Below are 7,504 nucleotides of genomic sequence, written 5' to 3' on the forward strand. Positions count from 1 at the left end.
GAGCTCGGTCGCTCGTAAAGGAACTGGCCACCTGGAATCTCTAACCAGGTAAAAAAATAGGGTATCCGTAGCTGGCGGAGAAAAATAACCAATTCCCTTAGTTATTCCATCCCACTGGTTTATTTTAGACGCGATCTTCGTATATACGGTTGGATTACTTGCCTCTTTGGAGTCGAGAAAACAACCGTCGAATTGATTATAATCCTCCACGGAGGTAAAGAGACGTACTTGATTCTAAGTTGACGACCTTGCTATTTTTTTGGTTTTTCGATTTACTGGAGCACGCATACGATCTCATTGGTATTTTCAGTGCTGGAGGGAGAAGCTATCATCATTCTATCTGTTGTCATCAAATCGTTCATCACACATTTATAGACACACATCTTCGTATTTACATTTGGGCATCAGCCCAGGGGCGGATTTTCGATGGCGGACCCACGGCTAGGATCAGGCAAAACGATGAAAGGCAAACATACAGGGTTACCTCAAGTTCTACCTGGACCATCCGAGAGCACACCGAAGGGCAGAACCCGCAAGGATCCGAGTCACACTTCTTCTATTATTAGTAAATCTCAGCAGCGGCGAGGTTCTCAAGCCTCAGTTGCCTCTGCAACTTCCGTCATCTCTTCTGGGTCTGTCCGCAGCAGATCGCCACATCCATCAGAACATTCAGACAGTTATGCCGAACGTCTGCAACAATCGCCACCTCCGAAGAAGCAACATCTCGCTTCTAATTCATCTCTAAACCAAGATCCAATGGACATAAGTCCATCTTCAAATCATTCTGACGGATCCACTCCACCTTCAGTTCATTCCATGTTATTGACTAATTTCGACGTAAAATTCAGCAATGCGAAGTTTGTTTCCATACAACTGCGCAAATACCTCCCTCGAGCAGCAATTTCAGAAATTGTTCATACGAGAAATGGCATCATTTTAAAAACACCGGACCCAACTCTCCTTACCACAATAAAAAACAAAGTGCCTATTGACACATTTGGTCCAAATGCAAAGATTCAATCTCTGAACTCCTCCACACGTAAGCAGCCTCCTCCACCAAAGCGACCACCATTATTATCTGTCGTTATTCGGGGGGTTGACCCCTCCTATACAGACGAAGAGGTCCAAGAGGAACTCAAGCTAGAGGGACACACTATTACGAAAGTAATACGCATTCGAAACGATAAAGGTCCTACCTATATGGTTCGTGTGCTTACAAACCATCAAGACACCATTGACGAGTTACTAGCGTCAGGTGCATACATTTATAATCACAAGCACAGAGTCGAACCATCACGAACACCAGTTCCAATGCCGGTCCGCTGTGAACGTTGCCAGGTCTACAATTCCCATCACACATCCGATTGTAAAAGTTCCAGTAAATGTGGCTATTGTGCTGGTCCTCATAACACCCGGACTTGTGATAACTTGGAATTGCCACCAAAATGTGCCACTTGTAATGAACAGCATCCGGCCTACAGTTACAAGTGTAAGGCAAAGCCAGACCCTATTCAGGATCATCCTGAACTCGTTGTGCCCTTGCGACCGCCGGCACCAGTTCAAACCCATCCACATCCAATTGACGCTCCTGTTTCATTAGATCAGCTATTGACGTTTCTAACGCTAGCTTTGCAAAACATCCACCCCTTTATTAGGCCGCATATTCTACAGCAAATCATTCTGGCAGCAAAAACCACTTTTCATGTTAATTTTACTGCTACTTATTCCGGAAATACTGTTCATTTTCATAAATCACATGCTAGTTCACTCGTTTAAGATCATGGCTTTAACTTTTCTCTTTTTGAATATCCGATCACTACCAAAACACAAAGTTTTATTTGAACAACTTCTTCTGGAGGAACATGTTACAGTATTCTTACTCAATGAAACATTTCTAACAAACTCTCGTACTTGCCGTTTACCACGATATACCATGTTACATTCTGCAAATCCTGTACCTGCACTTCGAGCAAATGGGGGAGTAGCCATAGGGATTTCACCTCACATCCCTTATCGCCAGCATCAGTATACAGCAACAGCTCTTCCTGAATATCTCCTTGCCACAGTTTATTTCAAAAATGTCATCATCACCCTGGCAACTATATACATCAGACCAAATCATCCATTACCTCAGCAGTTCGTACAGTATATCTCCAATAGTTTCAACAGATACATCATTATGGCCGATTTCAATATGCATAGCCGCAGCGATGGGGACCGGACAAATTTCATTAACTTCATAACAACCCACACTACTGGGGTTATTGTTGATCTTCCACAAGCTACACGCCCAATCTCAAACACTAAGCCTGACATAGTCATTGTCTCCACAAATCTTATCTCACATTGCACTGTAGAAATCCTTGATCTTCTTGGTAGTGATCATGCACCAATCAAGCTTGTTTACAAACCATACTCAGCTACAACCCATTCCTCTTTACCAGTACGAGTGAGCTTGCGTTACGATAAAGCTAAATGGGATCAATATCGTTCACATATTTCAGACCTCACCAGCGATATAACAGAACCGGCCACATGTGACGATTTATACCAGACTGTAGATCGCATTACATCCGCAATCCAGGAAGCCAGCAACTTGTATATTCCAACAACGAAATCTGTTCCATATCAGCCTAAACTTCCGCCACACTATCTCTCCATGATCAAACGTTCACGTCAGCTCTATCGAGAATATCTCCACACTCGCAACCCAGAAGCACTCCGACATCACAAACAACTTCAACGTACAGTACACAATTACATCAAAGCATATAAACTCCGGTGCTGGGTAAAGACATGCAACACCCTGTCTGAAACATCGCATCCTACTAAATTCTGGTCCCGCTTCAATGCGCTTTGTGGAAAATTCTCTAGTACACCCTACCCCATTTTATTGGATGATACACCTGTTAGTACCGATAGCGATAAAGCAAATGCCTTTGCAGATCACCTACAAGTTATCTTCACACCGCCATTTGAGAAAACGCCTCACCCTGCAGACAGACTCAATACTTCATCACCAGAACTACAACCCAATCCTACTCATGTCTTACCTCCTAATACTGCTGTTTCCGCCCCAATCACCACTCACGAAATCTCTCAAGTTCTCAATAATAAACGAAATACTGCACCTGGCTTAGATAACGTGACGTATCGCCATATCAAGAAATGCCCTATTTCACTATTACTACTTCTTGCGAATATCTATACATTCATATTGCGAACTGGCTTCTTTCCTTTAGCTTGGAAAACATCTAAGACCCTAATGTTTCCCAAACCACATAAGCCTCCTCAGGATGTTGCGTCTTATAGGCCTATACAACTTACATCCACATTCAGTAAGATCTTGGAACGTATCCTAGTTAAACGATTACATATTTTCATTTCAGATCACGGCCTACTTCCAGTCACACAAGCAGGTTTCCGTCCAGCTTTCTCTATAAATGATCAACTACTTCGACTCACAACGCTCATTACTCAACACTATAATTCAGCAAATCCTTCCTGTTTAGTTTTATTTGACTTGGAGAAAGCATTCGATAAAGTCTGGCACCATGGGCTCATATACAAACTTCTGCAATTTCAGCTCCCTATCTCCTACATTCGCCTCATTTATCATTTCATTACGAATCGTATCACCTATATCTCAGTACGAGGCAGTTTGTCACATCCGATCTTTCTGTTCTCTGGAGTACCACAAGGGTCAGCCTTGTCTCCTTTACTATACCTTCTATATGTAGCAGATATGCCCCGACTGCCAGATCAGGTCCATCTCTTCCAATATGCGGATGATACGGCCCTTCTCGCACTTGGAACAAGTATCCAGCAGCTCAACATTAAGTTACAGACTGCTATTAATCGCTTTCACACTTGGTGCACTCTTTGGCGGCTTACTATCAACGCAGCTAAAACCCAAGCCATCATATTCCTACCACCCAAAAGAACTTCCAAAGTCCGCAGAAATCCACGCAATCTCTCTCTGCACGTTGATGGGGTGCCTATTCAAATCAGTAATACTGTCACATATCTGGGAATTACCTATGATCACCACCTTACTTGGTCCCAACACCTGAAAGTCATTACTACAAAAGCCTATAATAGACTCAATCTATTGAAACGATTGACTGGTACCACCTGGGGCCTTAAAGCACACACCATCCTAAATACCTACAAGGTATTTTTACGACCTGTCCTTACTTATGGATTTACTGCTTGGATAGCTGCACCCACTAAGTTCTACAGTAAACTTTTAATTCTAGAACGCCATGCTTTCCGTATAGCGTTCCGCATTAAGTTGCCTAGTCCTACACAGGATTTATACCGCAAAATCACTTTTCCGACTTTACAATATTACCTAGAAAAGCTGCGGCTAACATTTATCACCAAACGCTTCGAAACACGACATCCTTTATTACAGGACACAATGCGTTATTTAGCACTTCATCCAACATTTCACCGTTATTATCATCCTCCACTTTCGCTCCTCTTCACATTATATCATTATACTCTACCACCGTTAGACCCTGCTTTACTTATAATCACAGATTACATCATTCATGAACATCTTCCTCTCATTCACCCATCATTTCCAGCACAGTGATTACCATTATTTACTAACAAGGGCCTCATTCGTCTTCATCATTGCCTAGAGTAGCCCCTAGGCTGAAGATAACCTCATCTGTCTAATTAATATTATCCACGTGTTTTCCTGTGTAAGCACCTCACCACATCTTTCACTCCCATTGCTATACTTGTACATATCATGAATTCTATACCTAATCATCATTCCCATTATGTTATCGATTATTTGTTTAAAATATACTGTATGTTTATTTTCCTTGTGTATATACCTGCACCTAATGTTAAGGATTAATGTTCGTTAAGTCTCCACCTCCAAAATTACTTATTTATGTAAACGTTGTTGCTAATAAAGTATAAAACCACTTAGCCCATCTAACATATTCTTTCCGTAGGTAACTATCATGTCTCGTTCCTAAAAGAGGGCGTAACCCTCTGAAAGGCAGCTAGCCCGTCAGGCTAGCCTCTTAAAAAAAAAATAAAAAAAAAATAAAATAAAAAATCGCTCGTAAAATTCGATAGACATCTAACATGGAAACCACATCTTCAAACAGTCACCGCCAAGGCTTACAATAGACTAAATCTCCTAAAGAGGTTAACCGGAACAACATGGGGCTTGAAACCTACTACAGTATTAAATACCTACAAAGCTTTCCTACGACCGACTCTAACATATGGTCACACTGCTTGGATAGCTGCTGCACGCTCTTTCTACGAAAAGCTCTTAATCTTAGAAAGACATGCACTACGTATTGCATTTCGCATTAAGTTACCTAGCCCAACAGCAGAATTATACAACCGCATTGAGTTTCCATCTCTACAGTTTCATCTTGAAAAGTTACGTCTCACCTACATACACAATCGTTATGAAGCACACCATCCTCTACTTCTGACTACTATGCATCATATGGCACTCCACCCAGCAGCATTTCGATATTTCCATCCACCGCTATCACTCCTGTATACTCTGTACTGCTACACACTACCTCCTGATGCACTAGACCTGGAGTTACTTGCTGACTACCAAATTCATGACCATCTTCCGCTCATCTTTCCATCCTATGTTGCACAATAAATCCATCCACAACTCCATATAACCTATATATTGACAACTAAGTTGCATCTTATACATCATGTAATTGCTCGGCCACCCTTTCCCTGCCTGATGTTAAGGCCCGCAAAGGTCCTTAAGTCTTTGATCGCTATAACAAGCTTTAATAAAGAACTCTGAGACCCTCTCAAAGTCAGGCACATCTACTGTTCTCATACTTCAGTTCCCTAAGAGAGGGCATAACCCTCTAACAGGGTTCTAGCCGGAACGGCTAGTCACTTACCAAAAAAAAAAAAAAATCGCTCGTAAACATACTCTCTCATCAGCTAGACGTACCAAACGTCATAAGCTGTCTTTTGTATATAACCTAGCCTAGCTGGGAAGTGTTAACGTGCCTTCGAGGACATTGTGTAGCACACGCACAATCGAGACCAGCACGCATACGCTCTCACTGGGATTGACAGCGCTTTTCAGTGCTGGAGGGTGCACCTATCACTACCATCATTACATCTTATATCATCACATTATTCACTACACATCTACAAGAGTAACATATCCTTTCATTTGGGCATCAGCCCAGGGCGGATTTTTCGATGGCGGACCCACGGCTAGGATCAGGCAAACCGATGAAAGGCAAACATACAGGATTACCGCAAGTTTTAGCTGGACCAACCGCGAGCAACACGAAGGTCAAGACCCGCAGGGATTCAAGTCACGTCAGCCCCACTCTTAGTAAATCTCAGCAGCGGCGAGGTTCTCAAGCCTCAGTTGCCTCTGCCACTTCAGTTCTTTCTTCTGGCTCTGTTCGCAGCAGATCACCACATGCATCAGAACAGACACACAGTTATGCCGAACGGCTTCAACAATCTCCGCCTACAAAGAAACAACATCTCTCTTCAAATCCAGATGTAAGCCAAGTTCCAATGGACATAGCTACATCTTCGCATCATTCTGACGGGTCTACCTCACCTTCCGTTCACTCAATGTTACTAACTAATTTCGATGTAAAATTCAGTAATGCGAAGTTTGTCGCCATACAACTCCGCAAGTACCTCCCTCGGGCAGCTATATCAGAAATCGTCCATACGAGGAATGGTATCATCTTAAAAACTCCGGACCCAACTCTGCTCGCTACAATAAAAAACAAAGTGCCTATTGACACGTTTGGTCCCAATGCGAAGATTCAATCACTGAACTCTTCCACACGTAAGCAGCCTCCACCACCGAAACGATCCCCTTTGTTATCTGTGGTGATTCGGGGGGTTGACCCTTCTTATACAGATGAAGAGGTCCAAGAGGAGCTCAAGCTCGAAGGCCATACTATTACAAAAGTACTACGAATTCGAAACGACCAAGGCCCTACCTATATGGTTCGTGTTCTTACAAACCACCAAGACACCATTGATGAGCTATTGGCATCAGGAGCCTACATTTATAATCATAAACACCGAGTAGAGCCATCACGAACACCAATTCCTATGCCTATCCGCTGTGAGAGATGCCAGGTTTACAATGCTCATCAGACATCAGATTGTAAAAACACAAGTAAATGTGGCTACTGTGCTGGTCCGCATAACACCCGGACTTGTAACAACTTGCAATTGCCACCAAAATGCGCCACTTGTAATGAGCAGCATCCGGCCTATAGTTATAAGTGTAAGGCAAAGCCGGACCCTATTCAGGACCATCCTGAACTCGTCGTTCCTTTGCGACCACCGACGCCAGCTCAAACCACTCCACATCCAATTGACGCTCCTGTTTCATTGGACCAGCTACTAACGTTTCTAACTCTAGCTCTGCAAAATATTCATCCTTTCATTAGACCTCATATTCTACAACAAATCATTATAGCAGCAAAGACAACTTTCCATGTCA

This window comes from Thermobia domestica, chromosome 1, assembly GCF_964235325.1.
Source record: "Thermobia domestica chromosome 1, izTheDome1.hap1.1, whole genome shotgun sequence".
NCBI lineage: Eukaryota > Metazoa > Arthropoda > Insecta > Zygentoma > Lepismatidae > Thermobia > Thermobia domestica.